General features: G+C 37.3%; 1 protein-coding gene across 4 annotated transcripts in view; it reads right to left on the bottom strand.

The window, feature by feature from the left end:
• WASF1 (WASP family member 1) overlaps positions 1-20,965 on the bottom strand; it is a 106,347-nt gene that overhangs the window by 39,866 nt on the left and 45,516 nt on the right. For 2 of the 4 annotated variants that reach the window (XM_072855655.1, XM_072855650.1), the window contains exon 2: positions 9,898-9,978. The exons of the other annotated variants lie outside the window; for them this stretch is intronic. The gene's annotated coding sequence lies outside the window, so the exon portion shown is untranslated. The remainder of the gene's footprint in view (positions 1-9,897; positions 9,979-20,965) is intronic. 4 annotated transcript variants of the gene reach the window in all.

Raw genomic sequence — 20,965 nt, forward strand, 5'->3', positions numbered from 1 at the left:
GCCACTGAAGTATCTGTCTCAATAAAGTGGTATAGGAAAGTATTTGATTTGCAAGATAATAATGAACAGATTTCTAACTCATAAAATTATAAAATGTATTTAAGAATGCATTTGTAATTTTTATTCTGTATTTAATATTGACCGACTTCTGTATTGTTTTAATTGTCTGTGACAATTATTATTTTCTTCCTGTAGAACAATCTGTAACCATCTCAGTACATCTGTCATGTCAGATAAGCAGAAACAGACAACGCAGTCGCAAAAATGGGTAGGACTTGAGTTCTGCTAAATCTCTAAGGCATAATTACAGACACTGTTAAAAAATTACTTTTCAGCTACTACCATCCAGCCAGTTTTCTCCCAGATGTGTATAAGACTACAATCTCTCCCCCATGCATGCATGCACACCTGCACACACACAGAGGCACACTCACCTTCAAAGCACATGGAAAAAACATTTGAAAATTATGGCTTTGATTATAGATACAAACCACAGCTACATATACTTCCTTGCCAAAATGTCTTAAGTTTCACCTTTATTCAGATAAACAAATGAAGAGTGGCAGTAATTTTTTACACTGGAAAAAACAAGTTCATATTTTCAACTCTATATTGGTTGTGACTATCATGAAACAGTATAATAAAAATTAAGGCAATTTTGGAAAGTTATGAGTGAGAAGAAATATAGTGATTAATTATTTGTATGCTGACTTTTAAGAGCTTTATCTATGACAAATTATTTTTTTCCAAAAAATCTTAAATAGTTACTGTCACTGAGATAACTCCAGTGGTGGCAGCAACAGCAGAATTCCCAGCATAGGTAACACTGCAAAATATGACCCCCTAGTAACAGCACAGTAACACTGCTAATGCAGCAAGTACAACTTCATTAATAGAAGCAGCAGCAGTATTTCAGGGGAGAAAGCTGACATACCAATTCATAACTACAGGGTCTACCTCAAGTTTTAGAGGAGGCAACAGCATGTCTTCAGTGAGACACTGCAATCTGGGTCGAGTCAAGGAGCTACATCTAACAACATGCAACATCACAGCATGCAGCCAACACTGTCTACTGAGCGAGTCCAGCCCTCAGGGCTTCCATACCACTTCCAGTTTCGTTGGGGAAGATCCTTAGAGCTTGACTCCAGCTACAACCCATTGTATAGGTCTGGGCTTCCTCAGGGTCCTTACACACTTGTCTGAAATTCATCCCACCTCTGTTTGTTTGCGCTGTCACTGGCCGCTCTTGTCCCAGTACGCAGATGACAGAGGCTGTCACCATCATTTATACAGTCCTCTCCTCCCCTCAAGCCCTAATGAAAGATTTCACTCCGATCATGTGTACAGAGCAAAAACCTAAGGTATCCTAAATACAAGGAGAGACTACGCAGCTCAATATTGGTTTCTTTTTCCCAATACAGGTGCAAAATACAATAGGGTTAAATAAACAGCATGCGGATTTTGCAAATCTTGTCCCTTTCGTTAAGCAGAATTCCTATTAATGAAGTGGAATTCAAACACAAACAATTCAGAGCGCAGCAGCTTACAAACTGTAGCTTTTTTAGATAGTTTCTTTCTACAAGGCTAAGCTCAGCTTAATTTCATGTAACTGAAGTTTTTGCCATTATTTTCACCTCTGATTTTCTGGAATATAAACAAGTACCTACTGATTTGTCAATTTGTTAAGCATCGATTCTTTTAACCATGTTGCTTCCTTCATTTTTTCCCACTACCAACAACTTCTGTCTTACTATGGTAAGTGTCTTTTAAATGTAAGTTGTTTATATCAAATTTAACAAATCTGCAGCAAAAGCAAAAAAAAAAAAAAAAAAAATCCAGCCACCATAAGTGCAGTTATTTGATGTGTCTTGCTCATAACTGTAAAAACATTTCTGTTTGTCTTAATAAAGAAACCATTTAAATCAAATTGCTCTTGCATTAAAAAAAAAAAACCCAAAACACCCAAACAAAACAGGTTCAACACTACCTACCCTGAAGCGTAGGACTGCTGGGGGCAATAAGGCACTAAGCCAGTTCCATTTCTGGCTCACAGACAAAATTTAATGAATGAAATTAGATGTGACACTGTTTAGCATGTCTACAGCAAGAAACATTTAGACATACAAACTTCCTTCACATTAAGTATTTTAAGCAAAAATGGAAATTAAAAAAGATAGTGAACTGTTTTTGATATAACAACTTACTTCCAAAATATATATAAAATAAAAACCACAGAACACATGAAGAATAAAATTTCTGATTCAAAAAAATCCCTTATTAAAAAAAAAAACCAAACCCAACACTAAAGATTTCCAGATGTTAGATTAGAATTAATTGGTATTTGTTTTTTTTCCCCTTACAATTCTACTTTTCAGTATCTTTAAACTAACAGTTTTGTTACATATATGATGATCCAATCCGTTCATGACCTGTGATATTTTAAGTTTACAAAACAGTAAACAATCAGAAACTGAACAGAATATAATTGCATTCTTCAAATCCAAATCCAAATCTTGAAGGCACAAAATACTAATCACCAATTCTTTTCCTCCCAATACTCAAACTACAGCATTAAACTACAGTGAAGACTTACAAAACCAGTCTTGTGAATAGTTCACAGAAAAGATGAGAATCATTGTCCCCAAACAAGCACAAGCTCTAATGATACCTTAACTACAAAAAAAAGATTAACGAAATTAATCATATGTGTCCATATATTGATGGAGAAATATTTAAGTCATGTGGAACCACACTGCACTTCATTGTTAGCATATTAATCAAGAAAAAAAAATAGTGACTCCTTGCACTTATATTTCTATTAAGCTTTCTGAAGAAGTTAATTTAAAAGATATAAAACATATGCACAATGTATTTGCATTATATACATGCACACACACCTACTGCTACCTCTAAATAGAAATCTTTTAATTACATGTAAGATTTGAGAAAAGAGCTGCAAAATTTCTTATCAACATTACTAAATATTATTCAGATTACTCTGTACTTGTTAGTTTTCTCCTAGTGAGCTCCTGTCAGGTCATTTGATTAAAAACACTTTTGGAAGTATCCTGGGTTCTAATTTAGGTACAGCCAAGAATGCTCAAATTAATTTTTGATTACAAGTTTTCCTCTGTTCCCCAAAGGCTAAAAATGTATTAATGCATAACATACTATGTGATTTGAAATTGCTTTTTGAGACCTATGTTTTATCTGATGACATTTTTTCTCTCAGCATTAATCTAGTCTTCCTGTTAACAGTTTCTACGTATGGTGTATACACAAAAGCCCTATGATGGATTGCAACAAAAGCTCTTTATTATAATCTTGACAGAGACAGATAACTAATCCAGTGTTAATTTAAAATCAAAACCTTAGTACCAGAACTAAGGGTACAGCTTCTGTGGTTTTAGTGTATCTATCATAACATACTACCTTTGAAAATTTTCTACAGTTTTTCTTGAAAATGTGTATTCTATATATTAATAGTTACCTTTGTTACATAGTCCTTTACCAGTTCAGGATAAGACCTATTAAATGCACATGTCAATTTTATAACTCAATTTTATAAAATTTACCAAATGCATGGAAAATGAATGCCAATATACTTCTATTGCACAGATACAACAACCTGCTTTTGAACGGACAGTATTTCATGGCAGTAAATAATACATTTTTAAAGAAAAAGTACCTGAACTTCCCAGCTGCTAAGAAAAGTAACCCGGTGGGTACTGGGAAGATAAGGTGTTCCACCCTGGCTACAAGACTGAACTGCTACGTTCCCCATCAGTGGTGCATCGCCAACTTCCAGAACTCCCCACACGGAGGGAGCCCCTGGGCTGTGGCACTATTAATCGCAGCCAACACCTCCCACGCTGGGCTGCTTCGAAACAGGCTGGCCCTCGCACAAGGGAATTAGAATTCAACACACAGTGCCCTGCCTTAACAACAGAGCTGTCCTTACAAAGGAAACACAGAAGCGCTCACCCCCGGTGACCAAAGCCTGCCCTTTTTCCCCAGACACAAGTGGAGAACCCCCTGAAGGCAGAGTGATTAAGAAGTAATTATTCCTTTGGTACCAAGCTACAACTGGTAAATATTAAATTATGGCATGCCAAAAATGAAAGAAATGAGTGTCTGTGCATGGGTGAGGAAAGGAAGGGGAATACGACAGTCTGGGCCTTTCCCTGTGTTGACCTTACTGCTGAATCCGAGAAGGAAATTGGATGCTAATGAAATAATAAATAATGTTGGGAATCTACAGTAGTAATGAGACCAATGTACAGAAGGCTGTGACTAAGAAACCTCATACAGTGCAAGACCTACTTACGTAGTCCCCATATATTAATCCACCAGTGAAACAAACTATACTAACTAGTACTCACTTACTAAACTAAATAACAGGTGTCAACAATGACTATCAGAAGCTTTTGGTGCCTCAAAACATTACTAGAGATTTGAAGAAGTGATGGTAGCACTGCAAGAGCCAGAGATAAGCCATGTATTTAAAAAATGAAATTTTCACTGCACTTTATGCTATGATACCAAATGCCTAAATGCATTTTATGCTATGATACCAAACACACGGATGACAGATTATTGGTTTTTATTTTCTTTTTCACAGTTTTAAAGGAAGAATTAAGATATACCAACTATCAAATGGGATGTACAGATGTGTAATAATCACCTTATTATTACTAGCTGAGCTTCTTTGAAGACAAATTTTTCCCCCTTGTGAACAATAAAATTCCTCAGAAGAGGATTTGTTGCAAAAAATGTGGATGTGCATAAACAACACTTTGCCCTGTCTACTGCCATTTATGCTACTTAACATGTTTGAACAGACATGCTGCAGGGAAAAAGGTATTAACATTCACAGAGAAGTTGTTTACTTTTGAACAGGAATGTTATTAAATATTCAACAGTCCAGAAACACTGATGATTTATATTGTTGAAGGCTAGAAACTGATCATTTCATCCTTCACTCAGTATAATGTCAAAATTCCCCACTGAAGTGAATACAAGATTTGCTAAGTAAAGACCGGAGGACTCAGATGTGCCTGTTTCCTACCCAGTGCAGTGCTGTTTGGGACAATAATTTTTCCAGTATTTTTCCCATTCAAGTTTCATCATTTTAGGTAGAGGGTTTTGAGTAATTTCTTGGGTAAACTCTTCTACAACCAACTACATCTCATACACAGGAAATGGTGTCAATTCTCCTTCTTTCCCTCTCAGTTCTGTTCTCCTATACTTCCAGATTGCACATACTAGTTCTTATTTCTTGTTGTTTGTAACCTTCAGGTATTTATAGATATTGTACCCTTTCTTTCCTAGCAATTCTACCAAGTTATACATTTTTGTTTTTATTTAGGAGGAAAAAAATTTAAAGTGTCACTAATTCCAGTAATGTTTATTACTCTTACTCAAATGTCATCTAATTTATCAGCATTATTCTAGCAATGTGGCATCCAAAAGTGAAAACAGCATTCTGGATGCATTTGTGTTACATAAGCACACCTAAACAAGTCTAAATATCGGGATGGCGTTTAGTCGGCAATGTGCGCTTGCAGCCCAGAAGGCCAACCGTATGTATCCTGGGCTCCATGAGAAGCAGCATGGCCAGCAGGTCGAGGGAGGTGATTCTGCCCCTCTACTCTGCTCTGGCGAGACCTCACCTGGAGTACTGCGTCCAGCTGTGGAGCCCTCAGCACAGGAAAGACATGGACCTGTTGGAGCAGGTCCAGAGGAGGGCCACAAAAATGATCAGAGGCATGGAACACCTCTCCTGTGAGGAAAGGCTGGGAGAGTTGGGGTTATACAGCCTGCAGAAGAGAAGGCTCCACGGAGACCTTATTGTGGCCTTTCAATATGTAAAGGGGGCTTTATAAGACAGATGGAGAGAGACTTTTATCAGGGTCTGTATAGCGACAGGACAAGGGACAATGGTTTTAAACTGAAAGAGGGTATATTTAGCTTGGACATAAGGAAGAAATTCTTTACTATGAGAGTGGTGAGACACTGGAGCAGGTTGCCCAGAGAAGATGGATGTCCCATCATTGGAAGTGTTCAAGGTCAGTTTGGACAGGGCTTTGAGCAACCTGATCTAGTGGAAGACGTCCCTGACCATGGCAGGGGGGTTGGACTAGGTGATCTTTAGAGGTCCCTTTGAACCCAAATCATTCTGTGTTTCTATGAATTCTTTCAGTTATACCATTATTTGTTGCTATCACCTACCTAAAATGTGCACCTGCATAAATTCAATTTTGCAAGTTAGGTTGTGGGGGTTTTTTTTTCCTGGTTAAGTTTCTAGTTTGGATGTCCTTTGAAGGTTGACGTCTGAGGTCCAGACTCTCAAACTCTTGGTCCTTTAAGTAGCTGTTCTGAAGTTAAATGAGATTCTTTGCAGGACCACATTTAGAAGTTGCAATAAGAAGTTTTTTCTATTAGCCTAATTTATATGACTTCCAAAGAATAAATAATCTTTTACAGAAAATCGAAGAAACTACTCATGCCAATATTTATTAACAAGAAATGAGACGCTATTTGCCCTTCTGTTATAACACTCTGATAGAAGATAAATAAGGCTGCACCCTTTTGCCTATAAAAGAATCAGTATTCATTTAGCAAATTTATATAGCAAGTACAAATTACCTGCATTAAAGTTTTTAAACTTATGTTTTAATAAATTATTTCTAATATTTTGTAATTTCTGCAAGCCATAATTTAAACACCTTGAAATGCATCATAAGGAAAAACTTATTTTCCAGACAAAATTAGATTTCCTTGTAATTCATAAGCAGCATTTAAAGACCTCATATTTACATATGTATTTTCCCCTAAATTTAAATACTAAAATTAATTCTAGCCAGCATTTACTTTCACTGTCTGTGTCTGAGTTTGAGAAATATTCTTGCCAGGAAAGGAATAAATATTGCAGAGAAAACTAATTTTTTTGTGAACACTGGAACTAATTAAAGCTAGTCCTCTCAAGGCTTTTGTGTCATGGTTGATTGTGAGCTTTAACTAAAGCTGTTTCCATAACTGGGGTATCTGTAAGATGCCTTTCCTCTCTGGTTTCTGGTATCTATTTACATGTAAACTAACACTGTCACCTTTCCATTGCCCATAACATTTGCAAAGACATACATTTTCATAATATGTGCAGGAGTTCAACAATCTTTCAAGTATCTTCTCCCCTATGAAATTTGGCTCAAATCAGACAGCAGTTTAGAAAATGTTGGGATGAAATAGGAATCACAGACAAACAGACAAAGAATGACTGCATTCACCTCCTTTTCTTGACCCCAGTTTTGGAAACTTGATTTTTAAAATAACTTGGTTTTGTGCTACGCTTCAAACAACAATTATTTAAAGTTACTAGCTTAAATAACTGGAGGCACAAACATGAAATAAGAACATTTTGAAATTCACACATTCTTGTACTTTCTGGTTTGGTCTTGGAAATACAAAATCCATGGGAATGAAAACTACAGTCACTAAACCGGAGATGCCACCTCAGTTTCAAGCAGAGACAAACTATTCATAGTTGAAGCTTTGCAAGGGAACTTATTTTCACGGGGTCAGAAGACTGTTTTCAGTTGTGCGTTCCTCTTACATCAGACTTCTCAATAAAGAGACAGTAAAGGTACACCTACAAGGCTTATGGCATCAACATTATTAAATCACTATGACCAAAAATCCTGCACATACATATTTATCAGGGAAAATAAGGTGTTTTCAGTCTGCAGGGAAAACATCCATGGCCCTCAGGACCATTACATGTGACAATCATAGTATCTTCTGTGATAAGGGAAACACTGAGTAAACACAGATCTCTGCTGGCTCCTTTGAGGGAGTCGAGGGACTACAGACGTGAAAAAAGAAAAGAAGGTGAATCTGGTTATTCTCTACAATACAGCAAAAAGATTAGCCCAGCCAGCCAAGAGGAAGGGCAGACTTAGTAAGGGAGTTAATAAAGTTGGCTCCTTCTCTCTTACAAGTATTTAGCAAAGGGTATATAGTGATTGAATAGGGATGGAGAAGTGAGATTATCTTTAGCTGTCTCTACAGGGAGCTCTGAAAAGATAGCTCGGAATTGTCAGACTTTGAACTAGTACATATAATTATCAAGTAATAAAGATACCTGTTTGCCTCAGAGGTAGATAATGTAAGAACCAAGGCACTCAATAATTTCAGTAATTCCTTCTGCATTTAAGATATGTTAACTGTAGATATTCAGAGAATTTAGGACACAGTATTGGAATAAAACTGTATAAAATTCTAATTATCAAATATTGGTGCTGTCATCAAAATGTTGGTTTCAAGTATAGAAACAGGGAGGAAATGGGCATGGCTGGGAAGACAGCAACACAGTCACTTTAGCAGTCTCTGAGGACGGCACTGGGAAATCACCGTACCTAGGTAAATGTCTGCATTTCCACAGAATGCACAGAAATCATGGGTGCCTATAAAGAGCAATCCAGTCCATTTACTTTTTTTTTTTTTTTCCTACCAAGGATGTATGGAAATCTAAAAGGCCTCCATGTACTTCAGATTAACTATCGAACTACTTAACTATCAGATTAACTCTTTGAAGTATAGGCACCAAAGGAAGGATGGTTCTTGCCTCCTGAACAATAGCCTGCTGTTTGGAGAACTCACTCGAGAAATGGAAAGACTGATTAAAGGATGGAAGTCAGATTAAGAGGAATGAATTCATGCCTCCCTTATTGCAGTAATCAAAAGCATTAAGCCACTGAACATTTTGTGTGAAAGCACTTGAAACTGAGCAAGCAAATAAGGCAGCCAAATCTTATCCAGAAATTGGGATATTAGCTGCAAGTGGCAGAACTCAGTTTCCAGATCTTAATCCCAGAAAATAATTATGCATTTTAAAAAAATATATATTGTCATTAGATAAAACAATCTCCAGAATTACTGATTAGAAAATTAGATATGTGTCCTTCCAGTTTAATGTCCTGGTTACTTGAAAGGCATTTTTCCTCTATTGCCTAGCCTTTTCTCCCCTACAAGGTGGAAGACATAGGTTTAAATCACCTAGCTGGAGTGCTGCACCCATATTTCTCAGTGCTCTAATATGGCATAACCAACTGAATGCTCTATCAGTCAGGGACAGTAATGACCACTCTCACATGAGATGAAATCAGTCATAGATCTAATACCCAGCTCACCTTTTCAAGCTTCTCCTGGGAATGATAGAGAATTTAGGAGGCTGTCCAGATATCTATACAAATTAAACACCTCTAAGCATGTGTGGGTGACTCAAGTTAAATGTCTCAGCTAGGCAGGGAGGAGTCTAATGTATTTTTATATATAGTGTTAAGCAGTCTTGGAAAAGAAACAGATTTGACTATCTGAGATGTACATATTTTGAGTGGCTAAATTGCAATTTGGGTAGGATATGTCATCCCTAAACCACAGATCTAATCTTACGCAATGCAGAGGACAACACCGTATAATCCTATTCATGAACTAAACTAATCAAGCTCCATCTTAAGTCTATTAAATCCTTGCCCCTAATATTGAATTTAAGCACAATTCACTCCTTAGATGACAGGAGACAATATGCCAATTCCATTCTAGATTTATGTTTAATATTATTTTTTCCCATTCTAAAAGTGTTCTTCATTGTCCATTTTCCTTCGAAAATTCTGTCTCTGCAACCGTACTTCTGTCCTTTACTATCCTCCCAGTTTTACATAACTAAAACATATTATAATTACATTTAAGATAATTAAAACCAGGCAACAACATGTCTCTCTCATGGAAGGACAAGCTGCGTAGTCAAGGAAGTTCAGACCACCTTGATTATCACATGGACTTTGGTCCAAGCCAAGAGGTGTTTTTCAGATACTGATGCAGGTTATTTTATTAACTTACAGATGAGAAGACTGTCCAGGAGACTGTACCTAGTACGTTGATGAAACACCAGTCAGGAATCCACATCATCTGGAGACATGCCTGAAAAGGAGTGGATGTGGAATTTAGCATGGGATTTAGTATAGGGGCAGGCTGCTATGTGGCCCAAAATACCTAAGGAGCTCATCAGTGTATGGGAAGAGGATGTAGGGAAATGCTAGGAAAAATCCGTTGTACAGATCACAGCTTGGAGAAGGTAAGCATAGGTGGAAACCAAGTCCAGAATGGTTCTGCTGTTCTCCAGGAGTTTGCATAGGGGTTAGTAGAGACTTTTTAGATTCACTAATATCCTAAAGCAATTTGCAGGGAGCCTTTAACTAATAAAGAGAAAACAACTATTCTTTTTACACCACTAAAGGGATACTTTATGCACAAGAACATAATAGCTCCAATGGCACACCGTGATAATGGCCAGATCACTACAGACTGCAAGGTGTGTTCTGCCAGACAGAGGATATAGAAGCAAGTGTCCTGAAAACCAAGACGTGTGGGCCAATATCTCTATTGAAGAGACAGTATCATCATGTCTTGCACATTATCTTGAACCAGGAAATACAGGCATCCAGACTTCTCTGATCCAAGATCTCTATCTCTTTGGCATGAGAAAATAATTGCAGTAAATTCTTTTCTTGAGATGGGAAGGATTAATTCCACCTCTCTCTGGTTAGAAGAGTAGCTTCTTGTTATTTCAGTCTTTTCTTAAAAAAAAAAAAAAAAAAAAAAAAAAAAAGGTAACTGAAAAGAGACAGAGATGGTAAGGCTAAGCGCTGCTAGGGAATCAGACTAGATGTAAGGGTTACCGAACAGAAGGATGCTGAATACTTCCTTTCAAGGTGAAACTGCTTCAGGCCTGATCCCAAAGAGGTGTCAGGAGGAAGAAGTTAGAGCTAAGAGGAGGCATCTCCTAAGCAAAGATACAAGGTGATGTCTGAGGTGCAATGAACACCGAGCACAAAAATTGTCTGCTGCAGTGGAATTGCTGTCTCCTCCACTGAGGGCTGCAAAGTCTTAATATGCCTTTGAAACTTAGGAGGTTGAAGAAAACATTCAGAAAAATTAATCATAGAACTAGAGGAAAAACTCCAAAAAGGATGCCCAGGTAGCCACTGAATTCTTAAAAAGAGAGTTAAAACAGTGGCCAAGTAAATACCCTTCATGCGCAAAAAAAAAAAAAAAAAAAAGACATATTTTAGTGGCACATCTCTAGATGAACAGCCAGAAGGTGAAAGAACAAGCAGACAAAAAACAGCAATTGGGAAGGAATCTTCTGTCCTCCCAATTCAAGTATTGCTGAGAACTGATTGACTTTGAGTTATATGTGAAGCCAAAGAATTTTAAGGAGGGTTAGCCTTCGCTTACAGCAGTTCTGACTCATGCAAGAACAGAGGAACAGTTGCCATTTGAGCTCACTTGCTGGATGGGATCACTCCTATGGTGCTGTAGTCTTCTGCCATAAGATTTCCTTCACACTGTGACAACTGCTTAGGCCAAAGCTTTCAAGAGGGTTGAAAAAAAATGTTATTTGAGGAACAGACTAGGGATTTGGGTAGCTACACAAGTTCTTCTAGCGTCCTTGCCTTAGTACCACCACTAGGGAATGAAACATACTCTATGTCTCTGATTTACAGATGTCCGAGACAACCAACCTGCAGCATTCTTCAGAGTATGCCACTGAGGCTTTGAAGTCCCAGCAGAAAAGCAACTGCCAGGTAACTACTGAACTGGAAAAAATATGAGCAACCAAGAAAGTGGCTCTAGGTATGGCAAGTATATTATGGCACCAAGGTCTATAAAGAACTGAGATGTAATACTAAGAACCTTAGAACAAGTAACAGGGCTACCAAAACCATCCACCTGTATCCATTGAGCAAGAGTAACCCAAAGTTTTCCCTTCTATGGCTTGTATATGAGAGTGTCAATTAAAATTTTTGGAAGTAAGGAAATTTCCTGCCATGCCTCTTTGGCTCTCTGCAAGCTAACACATCTTAGAGCAGTTTTTAATGGAATGAGGAAAGCAAAGCCATCATACTTAGTAGAAAATAGCTAAAGTATTAACAGAAACAGCTTGGTTGAGAACTTGTCCCTAAAAGGCACAGTAGTATCACAATCAGAAGCAGTCTTATTTGTCCTTGATGAAAAGTCTGGCAGAAGTGAGAAAACTGAACAGTTAGGTCTAGGATCTAAACCCAAAACAATGGATTTTCTCAGAAGATGACATCAAGAGCTTCTCCTTGAACCCTTCTCTTGCATCTGGCTCACAGCATCTGCAAATGCGTTTGCCAAAGATGTGGTACTGAGATGAAAATGTCCGTTCCAATAATGAAATGTAGCAGCCACTCAATGTCCAAACTTTAAAGCTCACAGACTTAGCTGAAGATCACTGCACAGCAGTAAGAATCCAACTTCTTAAAGGAAAAGGGTGAACCTTGAACAAAACCATACCATGAGTAGAAAGTCCAGAATGAAATAGACTGGGGGGTGGACGGGATGGGGACGACGACCAACAAACAAACAATAAAAATTACACCGCAAAAGAGAATGCAATAAATAAAAGCTAAAAAATAAGCTAGAGTTTACTGCCTACAAATTATTCTGGCACTGTAGATAAGCATTTGAAGCTCTGACCTAGTCAGACAGTTGAGAGGAGTGAAGAGGAGCAGAGTAGTCTGTGCATGGTGTGTGCAAGGGCTGACACTATCCTCAAGAGTGCTACTGAAGATCACATCTTCAGTTTTGAGAACCTTGGCATATCCACAGCCTATTTTTGAAAGGGAAAGGTAAATGCCTATGCAAATATTACTTCATATATTATATCAGAGGTGGGAGAATTCCACTGATCAATGCCAGGTGACTAATAAAAACAAAATAAGAAGTTTTATTCCTCTTTAAAACACAACTCCTACCTAAACTGTCTCTTACAGACATTGGGGGATGAAAGTATAAAGGCATCACTGTGATTAGCATCTCCAGGAAAGTTTCACAAACATTCACATAAATTGGAAACATTCATACAAAGCTTAGTGGGAATATTCATACAGCAAATTCAGATAGTCATCTTTTTGTCAGTAAAAACTAACAGAATGAAATTAATTAAAATAATATTCCTCTGTAGTAAATTGTTGATTTCAATGAGATAGCACAGAATAATTTTATACCACTAAAATTCTTAGCAACTAATTTGAAATAATCTAAAAAGAAGCTAGAGATAAATTTCTATTTTTCACAATAAATACAGAAATACAAGCTGTAAATAAAATTCTTGCCTTATCCTATGTACCCCAATGACAGATGCAATGCAAAAACAACTGCTTGGCTTTTCTGCAAGATCTTCAATCAAAACCTTTATCAAAAGGCCAGAAAATAACCAAGAAGGAAAGTAAAAACCTTGCTCAAAAAAACTACTACCTTTAGTGCAATCCAAAAGAAAATAATGCTCCTGACAGCAACAAGTAAAAGCTAAAGCAGCCACCAAATACCATTTGTATTACTTCCAGATCAATACTACAAAAGAAAATAGACATGGCTATGCACTTAATAGAGTAGATAAGAAGTTCCTACTAATAGTTGGGAGATACTTTGCAACAGTAAGCAGGAGAGAATACTACATTGGTGACAAAACTGATACAGCTGTTTATTCACTAAACAAATATATTTTTATATTTATAGAGAGAGACAATGAAAGGTCTTAAAGATGAGATCTAAAAGCACAGATTTAAAAAGGAAAACGTAACTTGTTTTGGCATAATATGATTTCTGCACATTTCTCAAAAACCATGCCAACTTTATCTATGTTTTTATAATCCATAACCTCAATTTAGTAGTGCTCCCAAAGGGCTAGACTCTCATGTGGGGAAAAATACTACCAGAATTCACACCTGAACTGATGAATAGAAAGATTCATAAAATTACCTACTCTGACTCACTGCAGTACACAGGTTGTAGAAATGCTCCTAAATTTTTTTGCACCAACACCAGAACTTCTGCTTTGCACTACATGCATGCAAAAAGTGGAACAAACAACAGAACACCTCAAATTATGGAACACATGGCACATGCTAATTTTCCAGGAAAAAAAGCCACGTGCAAACAGTTATAAATAAACCTCTTGTGGTTATGTGATATCTATATTTTCTTTTCCAATTCAAGTCCCTGGCTATAACTGAAGACTGGTACCTGCTTAGATAATTAATATTTAACTCACATGGCAACTCCTATGTGCTGAGAGTTAGTCTATTAGTACTGAGATGATCCTTGGCATGTACATGTTTAGATGAACTAAGGTTTAACTCACATGGCAACTCCTACGTGCTTGGAGTTATTCTATTAGTGTTGAGATGATCCATTCCAATGTACATGAGTCAGGGGGAGGGAGGGGTGCAGTAATCTGAGTATTAAAGCAACAAGAAAGGAGATGTTTCAAAATTTATATCCCGATCATACACTGAACCCACTTTCCTCCAGAGAACTAACCAGACAGAAACTAACTAAAGGAAAACAATAGGAAGAAGAAAACCCTTCTGTTTTGCTATTAAGCTACATTACAAGTCCAAAGCATCTTCTTCCAACACCTAGTTTATATCAGGCACCACTACAGGGAGAATATTTTGCTAATATAAGAGGAAAGGAAGAAAAAATAACAAAAGGCAACCTTGTACAAGACTTTACAGTTACACCATTAAAGTATCATTCTGTAAATATTTAGACAACCTCATCCATAAATAAAAAGGCTGAAAGTGATTGTCCAGCACTTAGAGTCACATAGTCATTCATAATGAAGGCTGTAAGTTTACCAAGCCATAATTATTCCCCATAAAGAAATTATTCCTTACTATTGCTGTAACTCAAAAATATTACTACTTATTGAAGAAAGAGAAGCATCTTGTCACATAATTAGAGAAAATAACTAAATGATTACACAACACTTAAAGCTGTTAAACTGTTAACTTTGAGACCAAGGATAAGAAAAGGAGGTTCTTGTTCTTCGTAGACCCAGTCAACATAATAGCACAGTAACAATTAAATTGAAACAAAAAAGCTTTTAGGAACAGGCTTTTCTCACTACAAAAGTAGATAACTTCACTTTGATGGTACTTTGCTGAGAATGTTTCATTTAAATCTAAGCTTTCAATCACTGCCATATTTTTTTTTAGTGATTTCTAATAGCCAATATTGAATGAGCAGAATGTGGAGATAATAAGTTTCCACAGTTCTCAGAAGTTTGTATGAGACTGATACATTGTATGTCTTCAAGAGGTCCCAGTTTTCTACCCGCCACTTCCAACTTGCTTAAAGGTCACCTGTTCCTTCTAAATATAACTGTAGATGAGAACACCAATTTTAAAATCCCCTTTCAGCTTCTGGTCAGGATTGCTGAATTAGTACTGAAAATATGATACTGGGCACCCCTGGACACAGGGTACTGGGCACCCCTGGACCAGGTACAAAGAGCACGAAGCCTGCTGAAACAGCTCCACAGGGTGAGTTCCTTGGCAAGAAAGTGCTCTTACCCAGAGACTCCATCTCCACTTCAGGAAGCCCTGCATCTCCTGCAAGATAAAGACACTCCACTGCAGAAAGCACAAGGAGCGATGCCAGGACTTCCCAAAGGAGACTCCCCTAGGGACAGCTGGCAGAACTTCCTGCTGCTTTGAGTCACTTTGGAGAGACCCAACTCGACGCTTAGACTCTTTACCCAGCCATGTTCAGCAGAGTGTCTTTCGTGTCTCTGTTTGCTTTCCTAACTCCTCCAGGCTTTCTGAGGGGCAGCAAAGGCATCTTCTGCCAAAGCACTCCTCTCTTCAGCCTGCCACCCTGCAGAGGTCACTCGGGAAGATCTGTCTCTGTGTTGAAGCCCAATCCAGGTGCTCAGGAGACTGAAGACTGCAGGAATCCACAATGAGCAAATCCCAAGAGTGCTCCTGCAGGAGTTTTAAAAGACTCCAAGAATCATAAAGCTGAGTACAAGAGCAGGGAAAGTTTCAAGTCATCTGCAGTCCATCCTCCCATTCTAAGGAAGGATCAATTATATGCAAGTTATTGTTAGCAAATGATCAGTTAACCTATCCTTAAAAACATCCACCAATGTCTCAGAAAGTCTGGCAAAATCCCAAAGGAAGTTGTTGCAATGTTTCACAAAACCCACAGGTCACCTGCATACTTGAGATCAAGTATCTTTCATTATACCTGGGAATAAATCTTATTTGTCCCAAATAAAAATACTGGGGAAACACAGGAGAAAAGAAGGAGGGGTGGGGGGAAGAGTCCTCACAGCAAAAATAGCTCATCTAGGGAAACAATCTAACCCCCAGAAAACTGTACCTTCTTTTTCTGCTTATCTCAAAGCTTCAACCACACAAGCTCTGGCAAATTTAGCTTAAGCTATTAGTCGTTCCTGCTAACGTACTGAACTGAGAACAGGTGAAAAGCAGACAAATCTTCCACCCTTGCAAAGGGGCATGAGATAGGTGGGACAGACAGCAGCATTTTAAACCTCTGTAACAAACTCTAACAGAATTAGTTTGTCAAGAGTCTCAGTTTTCTATGTCGGAAGCATAAATGCCACTCATTCTAGGACTTGCACTGACTCCAGGTAATTGCCAAAATTAGAGCAAATCTACTGTCCTTTATTCCTTTCTTAAATAAGGAAGATAGCTTATATCAAAATATTATGTTTTTATTCAACAGCTTAAAAATAATCTCAGATACACCTAAGTCCAAGCAAAATATGACAGAATTTGAATAATTCTGCTGTTCAACTCAAATCAAACTCATTTCTCAGTTAGATTGCTGGATGTCTTGTGGAATGGATAAATGGTCCCCCAGTCTTCCACCTCTCAGCTGAAATCCAGGCTAGTCTGGGAGCGACTGGCAATAACTACTAATTATTTTCAGTGATTTACGCAGAAAGAGACAATTAACCAAGTGCATAGAAGACAAAACTCCATCACGCCAACAACTTTATCCACAACTGACCATACCACAGGACCTACCCAGGGGTAAAAAACCCTGTGAAAACAACAGAATTATGTTTTTAGTCACAGACTACAGACATCATTCAGAAACTTAGTTATGCTGAATCTCTTCTATGTCAGTGCAACAACCTTAGGGCAACAAGGACAACTACTTAAAAAGAACGTGTTTGCCTTCACCAACTACTATACCTCTTAAACACCTCTTATATGGAAATACCAACCTTAGCCTGAAAAAGAAAAGCTGCCTGAAAAGAAAGGCAAACAGATGAATAAACTAAGCCTGTCTTTATGGTGAGGATTTCTGAACTTTTAATACAACCTCTGTTTTTGAGACCACTTCCTACATACAAGGTTCCAGTGTTAGTACCAGTTTCTAGTTGTGCACTGCCCTCAATTACCAGCATTCAGAGTACGATCGGATGCTCTCTGATTTATCACTTTAAAAGTGAACGTTTTTAAAGCAGCACTGTAAAGAACTGCATGTTATCATCGTGCCCCATACCAAGATGCATTTTATTCACCTCTGTAAACTGAAACAGGGAGAGAAAGAGACTATTGTCAAGCATAATTATGCACTGCGCAGTATGCTGTGAAGTTGGAACGTGCTTGTTTCTGACTGAACACACTAACACTGTCTGGCACTGCTGTCCTGGCAGCAAGGTCCCCAGTTCTCCTCCTGACATTAAAATGAACAACCCTATCACTCAGAAGCTCTCCTGCCATTACTGCAACAGCATCTTAAACTGTGGAGTTAGACAAGTCTGTAATAATCCTTGAAACACGCACAGAGAAGAAATATTCCTAATAATTTCCAAATAAAGAACCTCATGAAGGAGAGTGGAGAGTGAGCAGAAGTGTATTAGACTGCTAGTCCACCTCTAGGTTCTCTCTCCTAGAGAAGACCCTGATAGTTCTTGTGACTGTAATGGGGCCAATTCAAAGTAATAAGCAATGGTGGCAAGAATATTCAAAGTATTTTTCAGGGATTAATTAAAATAATTCAAAGCAGAGAAATCAGTACATCAACAAAAAAATAAATTTTGCATCTACTAAATAATTTCCAAAATAAACACATGCACTACCTGGGAGGCAAATTTCAATAGTTACAAATATTGTACAAACACAAACATGTAATCCTTAACTTCAACTGGTAATGCTACTGGATTACCCCTTACATTTTACTTGTTGAAAAGAGTAAACAATGGGCAAATTCCACAGTAAAACTAAAAGCAAGTGTTAAAGCTGTATAAATGTTCTGAGAAATTCAAGCTAAAGTTGTTACCAGAAAATATATAAAGTAAACACTATATTCAGTATTTAATACATTTTAAATTATCATCTTTGGCTGGGAGCATACTACATTTGCCACGTTTCTGTGTTAAAGAAAGCATTTCACTTTTTTAGTATTAAAATAGACTCTTTCAAGATGCTATATAAATTAAGCATGAAGTGACTGCTTGTTCCTATGCGCTATGGAAGATTTCCTCATGCATTAATGGAACATATATATAAAATAAGACCATTAGAAAGTCTTGAAACAGTTTGTTACATATTTTAGCAGCTTATTTACTACATTCATAATTCTATTTTTAATTCCTTCTGATGATACAGAAATATGAAGAAAATGGAAGAACTTCATTGTACAGCTGTGAAGGGCTGCTGAATTTCAAACAAAGAATTTGGGGGGCGGAGGGGGGAACAAAGACAGTACTTATGTTATTCACATTATTTAAACTGCAAGCTTCCTGGAGCTTGTTCACTGAAATATGGATGGTTAATCTTAAGTATTCAGTAAATTCCACAGATCAGCTGAAAAGTCTTCTGAGGCACGGATTAAAGAACTTTCACCAGGCATCCCTAGTTCATGCATGGGGTAACTGCTTCAAAACACTGTGTACTAAATCTGTATAGGTAGAGAACACGCTCTACAAATTCTGCTAGGATAATTCTAAATTGTTCAGGGTGTTAAATTCAGATAAAATTAATCCAAAAAAAGGCCAAATGATTTGTGTGGGTTCTCATAGTAGAACACACAGAACAAAGGGCAAAGAAGTGATCATGAAAACTGCAAAGGTTTTCTTTTTGTGCTTATTACTATTTTTACTGTAGTATCGTGTTGAGACTCTATTTAGTGCTAGATGCTGAATAAAGACATTACTCCTGCCCTGAAGATCTTATTTAGTTTTAGAGGTCAAATCCCAAATAACTGTGGAATCTTGACCTACTGGTACCAGACTCACCTAACACTAGAGATGAGAAGGAAGAAATGCTGATTATGTGACTTGCTTGTTTTTTGTGGGTTTTTTTCGATTAAGAGAAAATGCCATTTCCTTTTTTTGAACAAAATAAATTATTTTCCCCTTAAAATGAGAGGGATATACATTTAACACAAAAATGTTCTGTCAAGTATATAATTCTAATGTTACTATTCTGGCTGATGTGTTCAGCTATTTGTTCCATTTTATTATTCTGGGCTTTCAACAGAAGAGCTGGAGAAAGTACAAATTTGCATATTTCTACATTACTAGCATTTCTACATTAAAAGCATGTACTATACAGCTTATACTTTTAGTCCACAGCACTTAAGACATTTCATTTTGTTCTTTTCCATGCCAATTTTTCTTTTCCAACTTTCATTTTATATACAATTACATTTAAAATTATGTTTTAAATGCTTAATGTTATCAAATTATTAACACTTACGTATCAATGTTTATGGAATGCATTAATCATTCAGAATACATTATTTATACTTTCAGCATTAGAATAGGAATTGAAATTTCAAAGGACCATTTTAGATCAATTGCTTGTCCTAAATAAAAACATGAATATACGAGGCATATTGGAAACTTTGTGAAAGGAAGACTAGGGACACAATATATAAAGATAACTGGAAACTGTGCTAGGTGTACAATGGAACTATGTATTAAAAAGAGAGCTTAAAATCAAATCTAAGTAACAAACTACCATTTCAGTGACTAGCAGAGAAGCTGCATGGATTGACATTTCAGATAGAAATAAAAAGTTTTGCTGCATATTGCTACCTGCCCAACCATGATAGTGACACCAATCACAACAGAGGCATCACCTGCTAACAGACATCAGAAATGCAAAGGCAAAGCATTCAATTGTATTAGACATTATGTAAATGGAACAAATATCATAAATATGACAGTTTTTAGATCCCACTGATTATTTAGATCAGAGATTATTCCATGGTTAGCATCACAAAACAGGAAATACAACACATGACATGCTTGCACTGAGGAATGCATAGAGCCGGTCCAAGACGTCAGAGTGAAAGTGCCGATGAAGCCATGACTATAATGTACTTAAAATCAGTATCACCGCATGAGCAACAAAGGACAAGAAAAATCACCACAGTTGTGCTAATCTTCAGAAGGTGGAAGTATGTAAAAATGAGGATGACTGTTAAAAAAGCCAGAAGGGGCTCCTAAAACAACAGAATCCTCACAGGCAGGAGTAGAGACTGCTGAAGGATATCGTATTGGAAGCACAGTGCCAGAGTATACAACTTACTAAAGCAAATGCTGGTACAGGGTAAAGTGTAATCAGCTGACTAAACACCAAGAGTCACTAAGCAGAGGTTCGGTTTAAAGTGAAAGTAACTATGAAAGAAGCAACGGTACAAACACACAAATTAACATATTGCCTAGGCTCCACGGTATTCACCCAAGGGTTCTGATGAAATACAGGATGAAGTAGCCAAATGACATCATCTTTGGTACCTAAACACCGGAGCTGACAAATGCAATGCCAAGCTTGAGAAACAAAAAAGTTCTGGGGAATATATTTAAGTAAGCCTGAGATTTGATAATAGGAATTAATAAAGGACAGAATTAGTGGACATCTCACCAAATACAATCCATCTGTGAAGAGCCAATACAGCTTCTGTAAAGGCAAGTCCCACCTTACAAACCTGCGGAAGTCCTCTGCAGGGGTTACAACCTCGTGCACAAGGGTGATCCAGCTCACACAGCCTACTCACTTTTTCAAAAAGACTTTAAACGAAATTCCTCACTAAAGGCTTTTAAGGA

The sequence above is a fragment of the Ciconia boyciana genome, chromosome 3, assembly GCF_034638445.1.
Source record: "Ciconia boyciana chromosome 3, ASM3463844v1, whole genome shotgun sequence".
Classification (NCBI taxonomy): Eukaryota; Metazoa; Chordata; class Aves; order Ciconiiformes; family Ciconiidae; genus Ciconia; species Ciconia boyciana.